Here is a 21286-nt window from a genome sequence, read left to right on the forward strand (position 1 = left end):
CTACCATTCCAAATCATTTTATCTCATTCCTTGCCCTGACCTTGCTGCCAAAGGCACCAAATTTGAAACAACAGCTGCTGAACTGCTGCCTAGTGGCCTCAGTTTCAGGCAGTGGCATACAGCACAGGACCAGCAGATGTGCTGAAAGACCCAAAGATGCTAGAGGGCAGGATAATTGGGGCTGCCCTATTTTGCAACCCACTTCTGAAGGGAATAAAGGACCACGTGCAATTCATGCTAGAGGACAAATCCAAGCAACAGTGCTTTGCACGCATATGAAACAAGGCTTGTGGGGCTACCTTGAATACATCTATTTCTGAATCATCTTTGAGTCCTGATATAACCCCCTAACTTCAAGCCAGGTCACAGCAGTGCCAAATGCAATCAGTTATTTAAGTCACTGTCTTCTTAGTGAGAAGGGTGCCAAGGGAACTGGTGTGAAAATAAGCAAAAAGCTGGGCTATGACCTTTAGAAGATTCCTAATGGAATCTGCCCACAGAAGGCCTTTTTAAACAGCAGGTAGGTGAAGAAGAGCCTCACTGGGGTTAAAGGCATGGAGAGAGTGGCAGGATGATGACTGTCTCATTAAGGCACAATTCAGCCATCTATTGTCCATATGAATTGGGATCACCTTTTGGCATCTCTGAAAGCCCTTAATGCCTGTCTCCAAAAAACTAACATGTAGACTTTCTTCCTACAGAAACTGATTTTACTGGGAAGGCATAGGCTCCGCCTCTCAGCTTTGATGAATGCAATATGGTCACTACAGTTTGAACGTCAGGAGTTTGAAAGACTGTCCTGTTTAATGATTGGGCCTAGACCGCCACCAGGCCAGAGAAGCCTAGAGACAGTCCATCCCCTGGATGTGATATGAAAGTCCACATTCTACTGGGATCTCAGGATCAGCTGAAGTGGTCTTACATGGAGATGTGCCATGGGCATGACAAATATTGTTGCAGCCACAAGACTCAATATTTGTTGCATGGTTCAAGCTGACACCAGCTCTTACATATCCTCTCCCCCAGGCTGCTACTGTCTTCAATTCTGTCCAGGGGTGGGAAGGTTTGGGGTAGGTTCCTGTTGGGGATGATCGTTACTCTGGGGTTTATGTTAAATTATCCAGTGTCTCTAACAGTGGTTTTATCTTTTGATTCTTTCCAGAACGGTGACCTTGACCAGCCAATTGTCTAAACAGAAGAACTCATGCATTCCCCCGCTGCGCAGACAGGCTACAGCTACTCAAACATTCATGTCAACACATCAGGTGCCAACGAACACGACATGAAATTTGGTTGTGTTGTTTTCCTGCCATGAATCTGGAGAGAGACATCCATTGACTGAGAGATATCCCTATGTGCAAGTAAGGCCCTGTTGATACTAGGGAGATTTTCTAAAAATTTCCCTTTTGGGTCTAACTGATGCTAGAAATGTTGGGAGCTGTAGTGTAGATCAGATGCTGCTGCCATTTACAAACACGATGTTATGAAACTGAGCATAGGTATGTTTAACTGACATTCAAAACAGCGTTAAAGGTGACACACACAGCTCTTTGGAATGTTTCTAACTCTCATACATTAGCTTGCGTTAAAGTCCTAATAAATTAGAAACAAGGCAAAAAGAAATTGTCTGTTTTTTGTTCCTCCTTGAAGTTTGCATTTTGATACCCTCTTTTGCCCTCAGCAGCTCATGCAACTTGGTTTACTGCAAAATAAAGACATCACAGGTCCCATGGACATGTGAATTACTGAGCTGCAATTTGAACTTTTTTTCCTCCCCCAATCTGCTGAGAGGCAGCATTGTAACAGCTTTAAGCAGGACAATGTAGCTGTGTGTTAAGTAGAAAGAGTGTTCCTAGATCTTGTCTAGGTAGGGGAAATTGATCGGCAGAGCTAGTCCAGTGTTATTTTGCTATTCTAGAATAACACCCCTTTGTAGACACTATATTCTGAAATGAGTGATTTTATTCTGGAATAATTACTCTGCAACCAGAACAGAGTAATTATTCTAGAAGTCACTTATTTGGGTATAGAGAGTATTTGCATGGGGGAGTTATTCCAGAATAACTATAGTAGAATATTATTTTAAAATAGCTGTACTGGTCAATTTCCCCCACAAACCTTTAGACAAGAGAAAGACATGTTGTTTTTTATCTGCTTGGAAAACAGCAGTAATGCCAGAGATAACTGTAATTTAAGTGCTTCTCACTTAAGATTTTCCTTGAGAGGGAGAAAAATTTTGAATTTCAAAATGTGTGACAGGAAGGATTTTGTTAAAAAAAATTAGTACACAAGTGGATCTTTATGGATCACAAGTCTCAAACTGAAAACATAAACAAACTAAGAAAAAACTTTTCAGATTTCTTATTAAAATGCCAGTGACACATCCTCTACATTAGGCCTCCCAACATTGCTGACAGGAGTGGAGCCAGAAAATTGCTCTGGCATAGACGGAGCCAGAGCTTCTACAAGGTTCTGATCATCTAACGGAAGGCAACTGGTTTTAAGTAGTGGGACGGTTTCCAAGATGACCATCTTGAAGTCTTTTGGCCTGATACAGATTTGGGTCTCCAAATGTACTTTTTGATATTATGGGAACACAAGGAATAAAGCCCCTTCCCTCTTCATACTGTGGCATGGCCTCGAGAGGTTTTCTTTTCCAGGAGGCACTGGATTTTATGCAGCAGCTCTTCATAACAAGATGGTACCCCAGAGCATTCTCAAGGGAAGACAGCTGGAGCGTTTTTGAAAACCTGACTATGTAGCTTCACCATAAAATGCTCAGGGCATAAGAACAGCCAGACCAGTGGTCCAGCTAGCCTAGTATTATGTCAGGTGCTTCAGAGGGAATGAACAGAACAGGATCTATGCATCCAAAGTGATCAGAGGCCTTTGGAAATAAAGGCTATCAACTTTACTGCCACCAATCAAAGATCCCACCAGGCTACTGAAAGTGATTACCTGGCTAAATGCTCTGGAATTCTTCAAATTTCCATTGGTTTTTATGTCTGCGGAAAGAGGATGCTATACCTTACAAATTCTGCTACTGAGGTTAGGCACCCTGCGTAGAGGAGTCCTGCACATCCTTGAAACCAAATGTGTAAGTAAAAACTAGCTTACAAAGAGGAGCCTACCCTTTCCCACCCCCATGTGGGTGGCGGGGGGCAGGGCCTAAGGAGCAGTACACAAACCTAAGAAACTGCAGGTTGGCCTTCCTCTCCTTGCCTTTTGTAAAGGAACCTCCACCTGTTCCCCAAAAAGGTTCTCTCATGTTTTTTTCTGGATCTCCAATTGAAGCCAGAGGCCTGGAGCCAAGAAGATTGATGAGTGGCCACTTCAGAGGCAGCAACTCTCGCTATTGTATTGCCCATATCAAAGGCTGCTCAGACCTGATGCTGAGTCAGGTCCATACCCTCGTTTTAGAACTCCTAGTGTTGATCCTGGAGAAGGGACTTAGCCAGGGAAGAAGCCTTTTTCCAAAACTCAGCTCGCCCCTTTGGCCATGTTTATCTAGTAGTTCACAATACGAAGAGTTGCAGCTGCAAAATGGTACCGGCTTTATCCAAATGGATCGAAGCATCAAAGGGCACTATTCTGGGGGATGGCACCATGCACCATGCTCATCTGTCACCAAGATATTCCTGTTGCACAGGCACTGCCAGGGAAAGCTGCCTCCCCCACCCATAGGGCCAGAGGGGAGGGTTGGGGGAGGCAGCAGCAGGTGGCATTGGGCCCAGCTCCACCATGAACCCTGTGCCCAGGAGGATGCCAGGTGGGAGGCCCCAGGAACTGCAGCCAAAGGAGGTTAGGCAAGACCTTGCGCAAGCATGGCCCGAGAAAAAGCATTTCCCAGCTGCCTTCGGGGTCGCTTCCAGGTTAATTTCTCCTGCGCGTCAACTCCCAGCCTTTGAACTCAGACTACAACTCCCACAATGCGCTGCCCCGGAGCCAGGGCGCATGCGCGAGCAGGAGCGGAAGTGGGCGAACGTTCCGCCAGCCGCGCCCCCCTGCGCTGGCCGCCATTTTGTAACCGACTTTCACCCGCCGCCCGATAGGGCTTTTTTTTTTTTTTCTTAAAGGAGAAGCGACAGCCAAAAAAACTCCTCCCCCGCTCCGGCACCGCGAGTGGCGGGGACGGTGCGAGAGCCAGAGCGGGAGGGTCCCGGGGGCTACCGGCTCCCTCGCGACCTCTCCCACGGACCAGGGACTCGGGGGGACCAGAGGGGCCCAGGCTGCGGCGGGGGCGGTAGGAACCACGATCGTAACAGCAGAGGCTGGGCGAAGCGATTGCGCCTGCGCGGTGCGCGCCCACCCTCCCCCGAGCCACGCGCGACGGGGGCTCCTGGGCCGAGTGGGTGAAAAGGTCACCGAGCCGGGCGCGAGACGCGGCTGCTAATCGGCTAGGGGGAGGGGGTCGCGGCGCGCGCCACGGTTGGGAAAACAGACAGCGCGCGCGAGCGGGCGCGCGCTCCCGGGGAGCTGCGCTGGCCGATTGGTCAACGGAGCGGCGCGCGGACTAAGCTCGGTTAGGCTGCTGATTGGCCGGCTCTGGAGAGGGGGTGTGGCGTGTCCCAGCCCTTTCTGCATGATTGGTGGGTGACGGGGAAGGGCGGAGAATCTTGCGCCCGGGCTGAAGCCGACGCCGGCTCCTAATTGGCTGCCGTTGAGCGGGCGCGACTGCGTAGGGCGGGGGTGGGCGGAGCGCCGCCGGGGGGCAGCAAGGAGGAGCAACCGCCGCGGCCCCCTCCGCTCGCCGCCCCGATGCCGGGCGGGACCGAGCTGTCGGGGGGCGCCGCGGAGCAGGGGGAGACCCAGGGGCCACCCTCCGCCGCCGCCGGCCGCCGACGCGCCCCCGCCCCCGCCCCGGAGCAGGGGGAGGAGTCCGCGGGCAGCCGGGTGCTGAGGGGAGGCCGGGAGCGGAGCCGGGCCGCCGCCGCCGGGGAGGCTGCGGGGGGAGCCGCCGCCGCCGCATCCCGCCGCAGGAAGGCCGAGTACCCCCGCCGCCGGAAGAGCAGCCCCGGCGCCCGCCCGCCCGAGGAGACCGAGCCGCCGCCGGCAGCTGCCGCCCCGCCGGGAGCCGGGGGCAAGAAGGGGACCTCGCGCCCCGCGTGAGTACCGGGCCCGGAGGAGAAAGCAGGACATCGCGCCCCCCCAACACACACATTGACGGGGGGAGACTTTGGACCTCCGCACGCACATGGGGGGGCGGGGCTCTGTGTCTCCCTTTCACACACAGTGAGACACGCGTGGGGGGGGGAGTCTGGATCTGTAAAAAGCAAGAGAGTCCTGTGGCACCTCTGCATCCCCCCCCTTCACACAGAGATACTGGGGGGGGCTCTGCATCCCCCCCCTTCACACAGAGATACTGGGGGGGGCTCTGCATCCCCCCCTTCACACAGAGATACTGGGGGGGGCTCTGCATCCCCCCCCTTCACACAGAGATACTGGGGGGGGCTCTGCATCCCCCCCCTTCACACAGAGATACTGGGGGGGGCTCTGCATCCCCCCCCTTCACACAGAGATACTGGGGGGGGCGGCTCTGCATCCCCCCCCTTCACACAGAGATACTGGGGGGGGCGGCTCTGCATCCCCCCCTTCACACAGAGATACTGGGGAGGGGAAGAGGGAGTAGACTCTGCTCTCTAGTCTTATCAGAATCTGCTTGAACTTCCGTTCTCTATGTTCATATGCACTCACAGTACAAGAGGGTCTTCTCCTCAGAAGAGTGCAGCCTTTTCCATTCAGCAAAAACTGAATTGCTAGTCAAAGGCATTGAATGAAGATCATGATAATTTGGCAGCTACTTGAGAGTAGTGCTGGAGGGGATATAGGAGGGTCTCCACTGGCTTGAAAGGTGCATGGAGACTCTTAGGACTTGTCTATGTGAGAAAATTGCACTGGTTGAGGATTCAGTTCATGCCTTGGGTGGAATTATGTGACTTTTTCATGTAGACAAGCCCTTATAGCCATAGATTTTACTCAGGGAGGGAGAGATGCCTTGGAGAAACTGCCAGTTTTATTTGAAAGTGATTAAAGACCAGCCCTTCAAGATAAGGGAACCTTTGTTTGTTTGTTTACTTTGCAGGAGCTGCCCATGCAGTTTGAAATTAGAGCTCACCTTACAGTTTAATGGGGTTAGATGTTAGTTTGTGTAATATGGCAGCAGCATTCTGTTATTTATATTTACTTTTATATTTCTTTCAGATATGCACATAAAGCAGCTGGTAAAGGTAAGATCTGAATGCCTCCTTCATTCTGGTTTGTTCCTTATGATTTGTTTATGGCATCAGGGAAAGGGAGACTTTCCCTAAGGCAGCCTTCCATCTGATGCATCTTCCATTTTAAGATAACATTTCATGTTTGTTTGGTGTTTAGTATTGCAATAGTGCCCCAAAGCTCCCCTCACAATTGGGGTCCCATTGTGCTAGGCTCCATATAAACCTAGTCCTGTACCTTAAGAGCTACAAGGCCCTGGTTCTCAACAGTCTCTGTGAGCATCATATTACAGGATCAGGCCCTAGTGTGACATACGAAAGGTACAGGGAGAGGGATGCATTCCAATGTATACATTTGTGTATGCATATGTATTTGCATTCTACTATAAATGTTGTCATCTAGCCCCATCTGCCTCTCTGTGGATGGCAGTAGATTTCTTCTAGGTGCTGCAGCAGAGGTGACTGAGCAGAAATTTGGAGGAGAAGGTAGTGGCCTTGTGGATCAAATCATGGAGAGTATTCAGTGTGTATGGGGCAGTATGAGAGGAGTAGAAACATTATGTGCAAAAAACTGACAGTGGTGGAGCAGGGAGATGATAGAGGCTTCGTCCTGAAGCAGTTTACAAAAGAAAGTATTATATAGTGTTTGGCAGGCTGAAATGGACAGAGCCTCACAGAATGGGAAGTCTCCCAGCGAACTCAGAATGCAGAGACTATATATACATACACAAACAGCTCACTTTTCTCTGCTGCCGTGTTCAGTTTAATTTTGATTTGTAGGCATTTGTGTCCAGAAACCTTGGGGCCTCTCTAGTCAATGATGTGCTGCAACTTCCTATTGGCAGCAGTCTGTGTTGCTGTTTGTAGACAGACAAATAAACAGCCAAAGAGGAAAAGGAAGGATTGTAGGCTACAGTGTTATAGTGAGACCTTAAGAAGGGAGAAACCAGGGGCCTCTTCAGAGTTCAGTCCAGCTGGGTGTTAAAATATGTCACTCATCTACCTACCACACGGTAAATTAATTCTGTGCTGATTTGCAATCCGTGCTTATGAATTCATTTAGCGTATACACCGCTAATATATATACACATTTTACTATGTAAATAATATAATTAGTGATGTGTGTTGAGTTAGTGCCTTCTCTCTTAGAGTTAAGATTGCTGGAGTGTGTAAGGGGAGTGTCATTGCTGTTTTCTGAATGTATGAAGCATAATTGAATATTTATGTAAATTATTTTATCTAGTGCAGGGGTAGGCAACCTATGGCACATGTGCCGAAGGTGGCACGCGAGCTGATTTTCAGTGCCACCCACACTGCCCGGGTCCTGGCCACCAGTCATTTTAATTTAATTTTAAATGAAGCTTCTTAAACATTTTAAAAGCCTTATTTACGTTACATACAATAATAGTTTAGTTATATATTATAGACTTCTAGAAAGAGACCTTTTACAAATGTTAAAATATATTACTGGCATGCGAAACCTTAAATTAGAGTGAATAAACGACAACTCGGCACAGCACTTCTGAAAGGTTGCCGACCCCTGATCTAGTCACTTCCAATCTATTTCATGCTTGGGCTTTTTTAAGTAATCATGCTGCTAAGTTGACCTAATGATTCCACTTTTTTCAGTTGCTTAAAACTTTCTGAAACTTTTCATGTTTCAGATTGTATTTTCCCAAGCTTAGTCTTTTTCTAAAGTTTAATTTAATTTTTAAAAAACTTGGAGCAATGAATGCTTTAGCTGTCCTTGAATGTGAAAACATGGAAATAATTCTCCACACTGAAATTCTTGTGCTTTTTCTTTATGAACCAGCCCTAAAGCCAAAATAGCTCTATTTCTATGACACATTTCACGCTAACTGAAGAGCTGCACCTAGCCTTGTTTGATAGGAAAACTTGCTTTGAATTTTTCACCTCTTAAAATCCCATACAAAGTAAGAGCCTTTTGTAGCTCAAAGTGTGCATGAAAGTAATTATGTTCAGTGATTATACAGCACCTAACATAATGGTTTTCTACTGCAGGGCTGGGACCCCAGACACTGATAGTACAAATATTACACACTTGCACATTTGTACAGAGTGAACCTGGGAGTACATGGAAATATCCAGTCAGCTAAATTACTGTGCATTGACAGGGATGCTTGGAGCCGGGGAAAAGTTAAAGGTGTACAGAAATTACCCATAGTCTGGTTCACATTAGCTTTATCGTATAGGAAGATGCCAGCATCCTTCTCAGCCACACAGCTCATGGTGTGCAGGAGAGATGCTAGAATATTTTGGTGGCATCTATTCAAACAGTATCAGATTGTGTAACTTACCTGGTGGCAGTTTTTGCTAGCCAACAGACCTTTGAAGTCCTGGAGGGTGAAGCTATTGCATGTTTAAAGATTTAAGTCAATAAATGCTAACATTTAAGTTTATATGTGGAATTTAACTGTGCATCCTTGTACTTGCATTATGGTGGTATTTAATTATCACATACTATTAAATACAATACTGTATACAGTTTTTTATTTAGATCAGTTTTCAAACATTTTTCATTTGCGGACCCCTATACAAAATCTCAAATAGAGGTGCAGACCCCTTTGGAGATCTTACACATAGTCTGTACCTCCAGGAGTCTGTGGATCACAGGTTGAAAACTACTGATTTAGATAAATCTGTACAGCATCTTGTAATGACTGCTTGTCTGTGTATGGCAGACAAACAGTTCATGAAAATCACTTAGTTGAAAAGTACATAGTAAACTATGTGTATACAACATGCATCTTAGGTATTCAACCGAGCAGAAGTGTAAATTTTCTGTAGTATATAGGTCACCAAAATTTTTAGCTCAATAAGGTTTTCATATTTGGAATTCTACTTACAGTTGCAAGCAGCTGTGCTGCAGCTTGCAAAGAAAATGTATAGTTTGAGTGCAAACAGAATTACTATTATTTAATATGTTTATTACAATAGTGCCTCCAGGCCAACCAAGAGAGGGGCCTCATTTGTGCTCAGCATTGCGCAAACATAGAGTGGCTGCTACAGAGATTACAAAGGGGGGGAGAACCATGGGATGGCAGAATTATAAAAATAAAACAAGTGAACTTGCACTATCAATAAAAACCATAAGGAATTGCTATACCAGTATAACTAGTGTTGTGTAAAAGAATAAAAATAGATAGTGTAATGTGTATCTAAGGGCTCACTGGATCATTGACATCAGTGCATAGGCACAAAGGTCTGCCTTCGTGCATGTGATAGCAAGACTGGGGGAAGGTTAAGGCTGAGGAAGGTGTGTATTGTATTTCATGATTGATATCAATCACAAATACAAAACTAGCACATAAGGAGGCAGTTAAAGTTACAAAGTCAGCCTTAATTATGGTATTTCCTGGCTTGTGTGCTTTATCATGCAATTGTAATAGAATCCTAGTATATTTTATGGGATGATTGTATTTTCAGATGTTCTTGTACAAGTACTTCTTGAATTTTATTAGCTATATTTTTCAGTATAATTAGTAAGTCCTTTTTATATAGCTGTTTAATTCTGTCAGTTTTCATAAACCCAATATCCATAAAGTTCTAGACAAACTGTATACTATAGCCCATGTGCAGTTTCACACGGGTTTAGATATTCTTCTTGTGAAAAAAATGTTAAAACTGCAGTTCTAACTAAAATGCTAATGTTGGAAACTACTGGGTTGCAGATTTAATGGTTAAATTTTGATTCGTGCTTTTCCATTATCTCTGAATTGAAAATTGACTTCATAAATTGAACCTGTCAGTCATGCAAGTACTGACCCCTTTAAAGCTACAAAGTATCTTTCTTTCTAAACCTCATCCTACCATTCATCTGACTTTAGTCATTGATATATTTTCAGCTACAATTTTACCTCTGGTTTCTGCCAGAAGCTGAATGTCCTTTCACCAGTAAGAAGTTATGACTTTTTTTTAAAGACCTTTTTGTATCTTTAAAAAAAGATACTTCTGTGTGGACTAACTTTGGGAGGGAAGGGGGAGATAGCAGCTGAACTTTAAAACTTGATGTGTAAATAAGGCCTTAAATGAGCAGGAAGCGCTTTACTAAGTTTGGAAAAAAGACATGAATATCTGAAACTTCAAAACTAAGTGCTTGCAGTGGAAATGTGTGAAGATGCTAACTTTGCATTTAGCGATAGGCTACATACAAATGCAGAGAATCAAAGGTCTCAGTTACTGGTTCACAAAATACATATGCTTTGCCTTCAGTCATTAGTGCTTGTAAGCTGTACAAGAAGCCTACTTTTCTTTTTGCCTTTTGAAAAAGAAACTAGCATTCATGCTATAAAGTTTGGAAGATCAGACACTAGAGTCACAAAATCCCCAAAGTTAATGTTGCTCTGCCAATGTTAACACAACGACATTCAAAGTTTGTACAGTTTTCTATTCTTTCCTTTTTCATTGCAATCCCCTAAAGATAGCATTCTTAAGGTATACCATGAAATATACAAGATGTTTAATATGGTAGTTAACTTTTCCAAAGTGTCACTGAGTGCCCTGATATTGCAAGTTTAATTTTACATTGTTACTTTTTTGTATTTAATACAGAAATTACTTTGTCCAGATACTTCTTAATCTTATTACTACAGTACACAGTGCTACAACTTGCTACATCTGTTTCTAAAGTTGCAAAGAGAAGACTTACTCTGTTTGAGTAATAGAGTGAGGCTTCAAAAGACAGTGCTGGAAACGAGGGAATAGTTAAAGATAACCTGTAGGATATTTTTAAAACTGGGTTTGTCCTTTGTTTACTTATGGTCAAGGATTCCATGACTTACCATGACTTCTGCAACAGCTGGTGTGGGAGCAGACTCAGGGTTGGGGCCGGGGCTTGGGGTGCGAGGTGGCGCTTACCTGGGGGATGGGGGCACTCCTGGGCTCCCGCTAATATGTTCCTGCTGCTCCTATTAATGAAATTAATAAGCGACAGGTTTAAAACAAACAAAAGGAAGGTTTTTTTCACACAATACCCAGTCAACCTGTGGAACTCCTTGCCAGAGGATGTTGTGAAGGCCAAGACTATAACAGGGTTCAAAAAAGAACTAAAGTTCATGGAGGATAGGTCCATCAATGGCTATTAGCCAGGATGGACAGGGATGGTGTCAGTAGCCTCTGTTTGCCAGAAGCCAGGAATGGATGACAGGGGGATGGATCATTGATGATTACCTGTTCTGTTCATTCCCTCAGGGGCACCTGGCATTGGCCACTGTCAGAAGACAGGATACTGGGTTATATGGACTTTTGGTCTGACCCAGTATGGCCATTCTTATTTTCTAGGGACCGGGGGCTCAGCACACTACCCGTGTCCACAGGCACCACTCCTATTGGCTGTGATTCCCTGCCAGTGGGAGCTGTGGAGCCAGTGCTTGTGGTGGAAGCAGCTCGCAGAGCCCCCTAGTCCCTCTGCCTCGGAGCTGCAGGAACATGCTGGTTGGAGCTGGGTAGGGAGCCTTCCAGCCCCATCAACCCTTCCTCCCCACCCTCAGCGGGGGTCCCAGGCTGCCTGGCCCCCTTTCCCTCCCAGTGCCAGCAGGGGTGGGCCTGGGCCATCAGCTTCAGTGACCCCAGACTACCTGGCCCAAGTTTTACTTAAGGATATATAGTAAAAGTCATGGACATGTTACAGGCCGTTAATTTTTGTTTACTGCCTATTACCTGTCCGTGACTTTTACTAAATATACCCATGACTAAAACGTAGCCTTACTTATGATGTATAAGGCCTGAAAGAAAGGGGTAGTCTGATTTTTAAACTTAGAACTATCAGAAATATCACATCTCGTCTCTGTGTTTTGCTGGAGGCTCTGATATGTATTATATGCTTATGTCTTAGTTGGAGGGGTGCGGACCTAGGCCCAGAATTAAGGAGTTAACAAGACTCTTGTTTGCTACCACTGAAGAATGGCAAATTTTATTACAAATGTATGTTTTCTCCCAAGTGTTGGGAGAATTGGAATTGAAGAAATGATAAATTTTAAAACAACCTGACTAAAAATCCCTTCCTGTCTCAGTTGATTAGTTCTCCTGTGATGTCATAGTTCTCCAGTTACCATGGTCTTTCACCGTGGACAAAATCTAAATTTCTAATTGAAATAACAAGCCAGAAAGCCACCTTGGAAAACCTTTTGAGTTTTTATACATAACAAAAAGAAGAAAAAAGGGGCTTTGGGCCACTTTATTTTCTTTGCAGGTCACCTTTATGGTTGAATGTGTCATTTAACTCTGCATTTCCTATATCTTATGTTCTGTGCAGCTTTCACATTACACTATTGCAGTGGTTCTCAACCTATTTATCATTGTGGGCCACATATGCAGCTTGCTATGTATTATGTGGGCCCCATCCACACTATATATGTGTGTATATATAATCTCCTAGCTGTGCCACAGCAGAACGGTGAAATCGTATTTAATGCAACTTCATAGTCAGTTAGGCGATTGAACTAGTTAAAAGTCTAAATGTACATCCCAGAAAGCTAGCATATATGAATACAGTTTTGTCTTCAGATTAGTGGCTCACTTGAAACTCTAAAGCACAAGCGAATCATTTTTCACTTACAATTAATTGTCTGCAATTCATTTCTGATTGTTTGCTGTGTATGCTTAGAATGCCACTTTCAAACACACATAATTGAAAGATGAAATTTTTAAAATTTAACAAAGATCCTGCACTTAAAAACCAAGTTTAGTTGGTTTGGGTTTTTTGTACCTGGGGAAGTGGGAAATGAATATGTAAATGACATATTTGTCATACTGTTGCAACTTCAAAATAAAAAAGAGAAAGAAAAATGGATTTTTGCAATAAAAAATTACCTTTGGGTTGAGGTGGAGCATAAAATGTTTCTGAATCGTAATGGGAATTGTAAATAAAAATGGGTCTCTAATAGGAAGGCCTACAAACTTTATACAGCCTCCCCTGGCAGTGAAATCCGCAATTCAAGATTAAAAAATAACACTGTTGTAAAAGCTAAATATAGCAAATTAAACAATTGCTATTTTAGTTCTTACAGCGAGAGTAGGAAGAACAGCTGCTGAAAAGGTACCATGCCACACTTAGGAAAAGGAGCAACTTAAAACTCACCTTCTTCATTCCTTTCTCTGCCTGTTTCTTTTACCCCCCCCCCTCCTCCACTGACCCCCATCATCCTTCTGTTTAATCGGAGGATTGGAATTTTTGCTTTTAATTGATGGAATCTCAACTGTGCGCTCTTGGGAACTGGTGGATGGGGGTGACACCATCAAAATAGCCCACCAAGCTAAGCAGAATGTGACTTTGTATGTTGATTGTCCTCAGCCAGTTCTAATGTGCAAGTATCCCTTGAATCGGTCACTTGTAAAATACCATTTTAGACTCTTCCCTCATCGTGTGATTCATTGAACCTGCTTATTGTCACTGGTTAACAGTGGCTGAAAGATTTTAGCAATGATACATTTCTGGTGCCCTTGGAAGTCAAGCTAAAGCTTCAGTTGCAGATTCCACAGGAGACTGTGGCTCTTAACAATGGAGCAAGTTACAATGGCTTTTCAGAAGACAAGAAATATAATAAAGGTTTTGACCCATTTTTGATCTCCATAGTGAATTATGTGTTTTTGCTGTCCAATATCTGATACCTGTCCAGGATTTCACTTTCCTTTTCCTCCAGAGTTCTGGTGCTTTCACTTCAAGGAGAACTTGTCTATGGAGTGTCTTTCGCTTCTGCTGGGACTTTTTGGTCAGCCAGCATGCTAAAGTAGAGATGCACTATGGCACTCTTACATTACTCATTTAGTTGAAGAGATCAAGAATGTAGACCAAGCTCCTGGAAAACTCCTCTTAAGGAAAAAGCTGGTATGCAACTGTGATATGCTACTGATGGTTAAGAGAGTGTACTAAAAGTGTGGAAATTTCACTGCAGCCTTCCAGTGAATTGTCATGAGAGCTATGGGAATGAGGTTTTTTTTGCCATGCTGCAGAAAGCTGAGGTTCAGAAGGAAAAAGTTGTCTCAAGCAGTAGCAGAGTGGAGAGCTGCCAAAAGTACTTAAGCATTTAACCCTTTTGATATCTGGCTGCTTCAGCTATCCTTACATACATTTAAAACGAACTGAATAACTCTATGATCTGGGATTTGAAGGAGAGGACTTCCTGATCTCTGTGAAAAATGCTTCCAAATCAAAACTTGCACAGTGGAGAAAACTGTTTACCTTGTGCATCTAGAGTTGGGACTAATGATGCCCCTCAGATGTTATATTGAGTATGGAGGGTTATTTGGGGGAGGGATAACTCAGTGGTTTGAGCATAGGCCTGCTGAACCCAGGATTGAGTTCAATCCTTGAGGGGGCCATTTAGGGATCTGGGGCAAAAACCTGTCTGGGATTGGCCCTGCTTTGAGCAGGGGGTTGGACTAGAGGAACTCCTGAGGTCCCTTCCAACCCTGATATTCTATGAGAGAAGTGAAACACTGAATAAACAGAGGTCTATCCTCTTCATTAGCGTGGCATGGAGGAATAAAAATTTCATAACGAATCTATGTGGCTAACTCCCTTATTGTCAGTGGATGGTACTTTCTTTACTTGAAGTAATATTTAAAACAGCTTAATGGTTATTGTGATGGAGGTGGAATTACTCAGTAATTTACAAGTGCAGTATGGTGACCTGATTATTGGGATGTTTTACTATGTGAATGTATTTGTAATAGGGGACTAGAAGGGTAAACAAGAAGAAAGGGAGGAATAGCTCAAGATGGAAGCTGCTTCTCAGCAAACACTTAAGAGACAATACCAGGATAGGGAAAGACCTGGAAACCAGAAGATCAAAAGAACTGAGACAGAATTTAAAGAAGGGACTATGTCAGGAGACAAAGATAGGTTTTTGCCAGGGTATCTGAAGGAGGTCACCATGTGCCGAGGTCAGCATCAGGAGATGGGAAGCCTTTGGGTAAGATAAACATGAGTGTAGACTGTTCCAAAATTCTTTTTTCTCTAAATGATTTGTTCCTATTGTTTAAAATAAACAATCTTTTGGTTTTAAAAAGCTGTTTGGTCACTAGACACCAATGGTCATAGACTTTAGAAGGGAAGAACCATGAGTGCCAAACTCACTCAGACCTGCCTGGTAAGCATGGTTGATACACAGGATGCTGTAGCCCAGGGCCCAGTGTAGGGACAGGGGAATCTCAAAGCAGAGAAGGAGCACCAGGTGGAGTTGTGATATATCTGCAGCACCTCCAGAGGAAGGGTAATAGCTTCCTCTAACACATTGGGTTATGTGAGCTAGACAAGAATATGACAGTGGAAAAAGGTGCTGCTTTTTCCTTTTAAGGATTCTCAGATCTATAGACACAGATTGATTGCAGAGTTGTAATTGTTAGGGACACATGAATACTGAATTGGAAGGCTGGCTTCTTCAAAAGAGCCACTCTTTTCCTCTGCAGAAATGGCTAAGCACTGGGAGGAGAAAAGGGTTAATCCTACAGCGGTTCATTGGGATCTCTTCTTTGGACTGATGAATTTCGGTGAACATCAGTTCTGAGTTCACCTGTTAGTAAGGCTGAATGTTTGTTGCAGCTGTACCTTGCATGACACAACTGTGACTTTTACACACGTGGCTCTGTATGTACCCAGGATAGTGAATTTTGGGGTCTGTAATGGTTTTACACTAATAGAGGTACATTAGTTCATAACAGCTTTTAATGTAAAACAGAATATTTCACTTATCATAATTTTCCAGTATTCATCAAATATTTGTGTTTTGGCTGTACAGAAGCCAGCTTAACATGCAAAGAGCAATGAATTTGCTAGACAAAGTGATACTAAAGCAGAGGAACATGTGGAAATGAGAAATCGGGATATGGCTTATTAAAGATTTTTACTTTGAACAAGTGCCATGAAATTACCACATGTGGTGTTTTGGGTGTACTTTATACATGGTAACTCTGAAGCCTGTTTCAACTTGATTCACGTAAGTAAACCTTAAAACATTAGTTTTTGCCAGCCTGCCAACCAAATAAATGTGTAGGACATATGTCCAATCTTCAACATGATTAAACATTTTTCAAGAGCAGCAGTAAAAGGGTTAACATTTATATAAAGGTGGCACTTGATAGGGAAATCTCAAATTTTTCCATAAAGTATTCAAATGAAGGAACTGATTTGTAAATCCACTGAAATGAGAGCATTTTGTGAATTGAGACAAAAGTAAAGCAGAATAGGGCTAGAGATCTTAATGTAAACTGAGAAGCAGAGGAATGGAGTAGATCATGCTCTGAAATTAAAGCTTGTTCAATATATGTAAAACCATAGATAAATCTTGTTCACTGTTTTACAGTAAACTTGCAATACTTCATACAGGTTTAAACCCCAGTCACTGATTATTTACTCTAACCATTGGCGGTGAGGCTTGAAAAATCCACTTGCCAGAGATAAAGGGAAACTTTGCCTGGTCGGGGTGGAAGTGCTAAGCCATGATTTCTGCAGAATCCAGGTCTTCATCCTTTTAGAAAAAAATGTATTTTTCATCCTTGTGTTTGGATGGCTAGGTGGAGACTTTTGAATGACACTCTGAGGGGCTGTATCCTGGGGCTGCAGAAGGAACCATTGTGTTGCTGCTTGAACATTGAACTGCAGTAGAGTAAAATTACCTATTCTTGTCTGTTTCACAGTTGCTATTCCCTACTTCTGAACAGCAGTGAAACTGTCAAGAATCATGTCAGTTTCACAGTACTGTTGTTGCCAAGAAAGCTTTGAGTAGCAGTAGAGGCAAATATTTGAGCTATTAATTTGTGGACAACTCCAAAAAAGAGACTGAGAAATGAGTAGAGTAGAGAAATACTCCTACAAACCTCCTCTACAACAATAAGGCGGCCCTGGAATAGGAGAAATCAGTAAGTGCCCTTTTCAAATATCTGGAAAGGAGTAGAGCTTCACGTTTTATCAGACAGCTCATAGCCAGAGGCTGATATAACAGACAGACCTTACATAGGGACTCCAGAGACTGTATCCTGGTAGAAATTGCAATTGGTGCTGATAGAACACAGGTTTCTCACAGGATACCTGGCTCTTTTGAATTATTAGACCAATCAGTAGCAGCGCAGAAGAACATGAATATATGCAGATCCACGATGGTTGGGTGGGGGGACCATGATATGAGAGTTTGTTCATAGTCATAGAAGATCAGGGTTGGAAGGGACCTCAGGAGGTCATCTAGTCCAACCCCCTGCTCAAAGCAGGACCAATTCCCAAAAAACCTCTAAGGCCAATCTTGTTCTCTTTGCCAATCAGACTTTGTTAATTCTGGGACTCTGAATTAAGGGATCAGAATGGTGCTTTGGATGGTTTTCACACCCACATGCATATGGGCTGCTGTTTTCCTATTAGAATTCAGCCCTGATATCAAGAGAGGGTGACTATCGGGGAGATATGCACTTAATAGCTGCTTCTCATCCTATCCTTGCAAAACTAGGACTGCCTCTTCTGCAGGTCCAAATGGAAAACTCTTCTTGGTATTTACAGTTGGGCAACTAAATTGCTTACTTAGCTAGATTATTTACTTGCTTTGCCAGGCTTTCCTAGAAAAGACAGTACTTACAAATGAGCTAAAATGGACAAGTAAAAAGGAAAGGATGGATGCTCAATTTGGATTGTAGGTCTCTTGGAGAGCTGCAATTTGTTCTAAAATAGTAACAAAATACCTGCGCGTAGCCAACAATTCCTTTCTTCCGCACACCAGGATTCACTGAATGGGAAGAAGCACTTGGCTTCATTAGGGCTAATCTGATGGCAAGTGGGAAATGGGGAAAAAAAAAAATCTTGGCGTTACTGAAGCACAAAAGGTTTTTCTGAAAGTTGCTCCCACAACTGTTCAACCAGTTTTATTGACTTCCCAACATTTATATGCGGGGATCAATCTGACATGCATCCGCCCAAAAGGAACAACTTGTAGCAGTTATAAAGGAGTGAAACTGCAGGTTAAGAATGTAAGGGCTTGTTAAAATTGTTGCAAGTGATTGTGGTGTTGCTTGCTCTTGCATAGAAACCAGTAAGTCTCAGCTCAGATTCTTCAGGATTTTTGCAATGTGTAAACTTCAGTTTAAAAAGCACTGTTTGGCGATTCTGTGAATAAGAGATTCAATGTGGGCCAAACTTTTGCAGATCTTTCATAAAACTTGCTCACTGAAATCTGTTTCAGCGCTTTATAATAAATTCTAGGAGAATGATGGTTGGTTGGGGACAAAGGGCAACAAAGATGATCACAGACATGGAATGGTTTCCATACGAGGAGAAACTAAAAATATTAGGGCTGTTCAGCTTAGAAAAGACACAGCTAAGGGGACATATGATAGAGGTTTCTAACATCAGAATGTTTTTCAGAAGTGAATAGAGAGGTTTTGTTTACCCTTTCCCTCAGTACAAAAACCACGGTTCACTCAATGAAATTAATAGGCAGTGGTTTTAATACAAACAGGAGGAGGTACTTTTCATACAATGCACAGTTACCCCATGGAACTCATTACCAGGGTATGTTGTGGTTGTCAAAAAGTATAACTGGGCTCAAAAAAGAACTAGATACGTTCATGGAGGATAGGTCCATCAATGAATATTAGACAAGATGGTCAGGTACCCAACTCCATGCTTTGGGTGACCCTCTCTGACTGCCAGAAGCTGTGAGTGGAAGATGGGTAGATCGCTACAAAATATCCCTGTTCTGTACACTCACCTTGAAGCTCTGGTACTGTCAGGGACAGGATACTGGGCTAGATGGATGATTTTTCTGACCCAGTGTGGCAGTTTTTGTGTTTAAGTCCTTTCCATGCCTTAGTCTGAGAAACTTAATTTAAAAAAAATTAAGATTATTTTGTTATCTTTAGTCTTGAGTTACGGAAATCAGGACGGCTTCCAGAGAAAATACATGGGTAGAAAAGTGTGATAAGACTCTGTTTATGTGCTGTACCAAGAGCTCTTCTCTGTGAGGTGAAGGATCTGGCCTGCAGCCTATCTGTATCACTTTGCAGTGTTATAGTCCAGATCCACAGTCCTCGACCCACTTACTGAACATAGAGGAACAAATCCATTATTGAATAAGCAACAAACTGGTGGAGAGGTGCCGAGCAAAGTGTAGAGATGGGTTTGTGTTCATCATTAATCTAGGAATTGCTTTGCGTTTTTCCCTCATAGATCCCAAAGAAGAGAGGGAGGAGGAAGAGGTTTCCACCATCCTCACCCACGGGTCTCCTGTCAGCACAGCCAGGCCCAGCCGAGGGTGGCGCAGCAGCAGGACGGCTGCCGCTGCTCGCCAGCGTGACACAGAGAATTCACGCAGCTCCAGGTCCAAGACTGGATCCCTGCAGCTCATCTGCAAGTCAGAACCGAACACAGATCAGCTTGAGTATGGTATGTAGCAATTAGGGGAGTGGGCAATATTGGGAGTAAAGTGTGAACAACGCCAGCAGAACAGTTTGAGGCTGATAATTTCGGTGAGAGAGACAGATGCCAAAATGCAAACAATGTGCTAGAGACTGCTGGCAAAAAGCATGGTGCCTTGCTATCCTGAAAAAAGAATAGGAGTCCTTGTGGCACCTTAGAGACTAACAGATTTATTTGAGCATAAGCTTTCATGGGCTAAAACCCACTTCATCGGACCTTATGCTCAAATAAATTTGTTAGTCTCTAAGGTGCCACAAGGACTCCTATTCTTTTTGCGGATACAGACTAACATGGCTGCTACTCTGAAACCTGTCGCTGTCCTGTGTGTATTCTTATCAACTGCAGCACATCCTAATATTGAACATTGTCAGAAATACTTCCAGACAGATAGGCACATTGCAGTCTGGTCTGTGTCCCTTGTGAACAGTGATTAAAAACCTAATGGTGGCTTTTCTTTTTAGAGGTCACGGAAGAGCATCAGTCTCCAACTGGAATCAGGTAGGAAGCTCTGGTTTGGGCCTTTTTCTTTTTGGTTAGGGCCATGGGAAGAGATGTGGTATCACTTTGAATGGTTCCAAAGTTAACTCTTAAATCTAAAGGATCTTGAGCTTGCCACGGTAGGACCAGTTCAGTATCCATTTTCATTCAATTTTGGGTCTTTCCTCCCTATCCTGGATTGGACATGACATCGTATAATGTAGAGCAGTGGTTTTCAAACTTATTTTTTCTGGCAACCCAGTTGAAGAAAATTGTTGATGCCTGTGACCCAGTGGAGCTGAGGATGCGGGATTTGGGGTATGGGAGGGGCTCAGGGCTGGGGCAGAGGGTTGAGGTATGGGAGTGAGAGTTGTGGGGTGGGGCTGGGAATGAGGGATTCGGGGTGTTGGAGGGGGCTCTGGGCTGGGGCAAGGAGTTGGGCTGCGGGAAGGGGTCAGTGCTCTGGGCTGGGGGTGCAGGATCTAGGGTGGGGTCAAGGATGAGGGGTTTGGAGTGCAGGAGGGAGCTCTGGATTTGGGGGGGGGGGCGGGGTCAGGACTGTTGCATGGGGTGGGACCAGGGCTCTTTGGTGGGGCCAGGGAGAGATGGGTTTGGGGTGTAGGAAAGGGCTCCAGGTTTGGGGGTGCTCAGGGCTGGGGCAGGGGATTGAGACTTGTGGTTGGGGTGTGGGGTTACCTTGGGCGGCTCCCGGTTAGCAGTGCAGTGGGGGTGCTAAGGCAGGCTTCCTGCCTATGCTGGCACTGCTGACCATGCTGTGCCCTGGAAGTGGCCAGCAGCAGGTCCGGCTTCTACGCGGAGTTGCACAAGTGAGTCTGCGCAGCTCTCGCCTGCAGGCACTCCTCCTCCCACCCCCAGCTCGGTGCAGGGGCGGCATGTGGAGCCCCGTGGTCCTCCCACCTAGGAGCCGGACCTGCTGCTGGCTACTTCTGCAGCACAGTGTGGTGTCAGAACATCGGCGGGACTTTTAAAGGCCTGGTCGGCTGTGCTGACAAGAGCCGCCATGACCCAGTGCCTTACGTTCTGTGACCCAGTACTGGGTTGTGACCCGCAGTTTGAAAACCACTGATGTAGAGGATGAGGTGATGGTGTGGGGATGTAAATAGTACAGTGTGGATTGTATCCAGGCTTATTACATAGCAACGGGCCTCCTTCAATAGAT

At 44.4% G+C, this 21286-nt stretch overlaps 1 protein-coding gene across 2 annotated transcripts in view; it reads left to right on the plus strand.

Annotated features, from left to right (window-relative positions):
* The first annotated feature begins 5021 nt into the window (after positions 1–5021).
* The window catches only part of ZFP91 (ZFP91 zinc finger protein), a 33764-nt gene continuing 17499 nt past the window's right edge, over positions 5022–21286 (plus strand). Inside the window, exons 1-4 of one of the 2 annotated variants that reach the window (XM_030561910.1) lie at positions 5022–5105; positions 6202–6227; positions 19381–19596; positions 20091–20127. The gene's annotated coding sequence lies outside the window, so the exon portion shown is untranslated. Of the gene's footprint in view, positions 5106–6201; positions 6228–19380; positions 19597–20090; positions 20128–21286 lie in introns of those variants that run through there. The other variant, XM_030561909.1, reaches the window with a different exon arrangement.

Source organism: Gopherus evgoodei, chromosome 4 (assembly GCF_007399415.2).
Source record: "Gopherus evgoodei ecotype Sinaloan lineage chromosome 4, rGopEvg1_v1.p, whole genome shotgun sequence".
Classification (NCBI taxonomy): domain Eukaryota; kingdom Metazoa; phylum Chordata; order Testudines; family Testudinidae; genus Gopherus; species Gopherus evgoodei.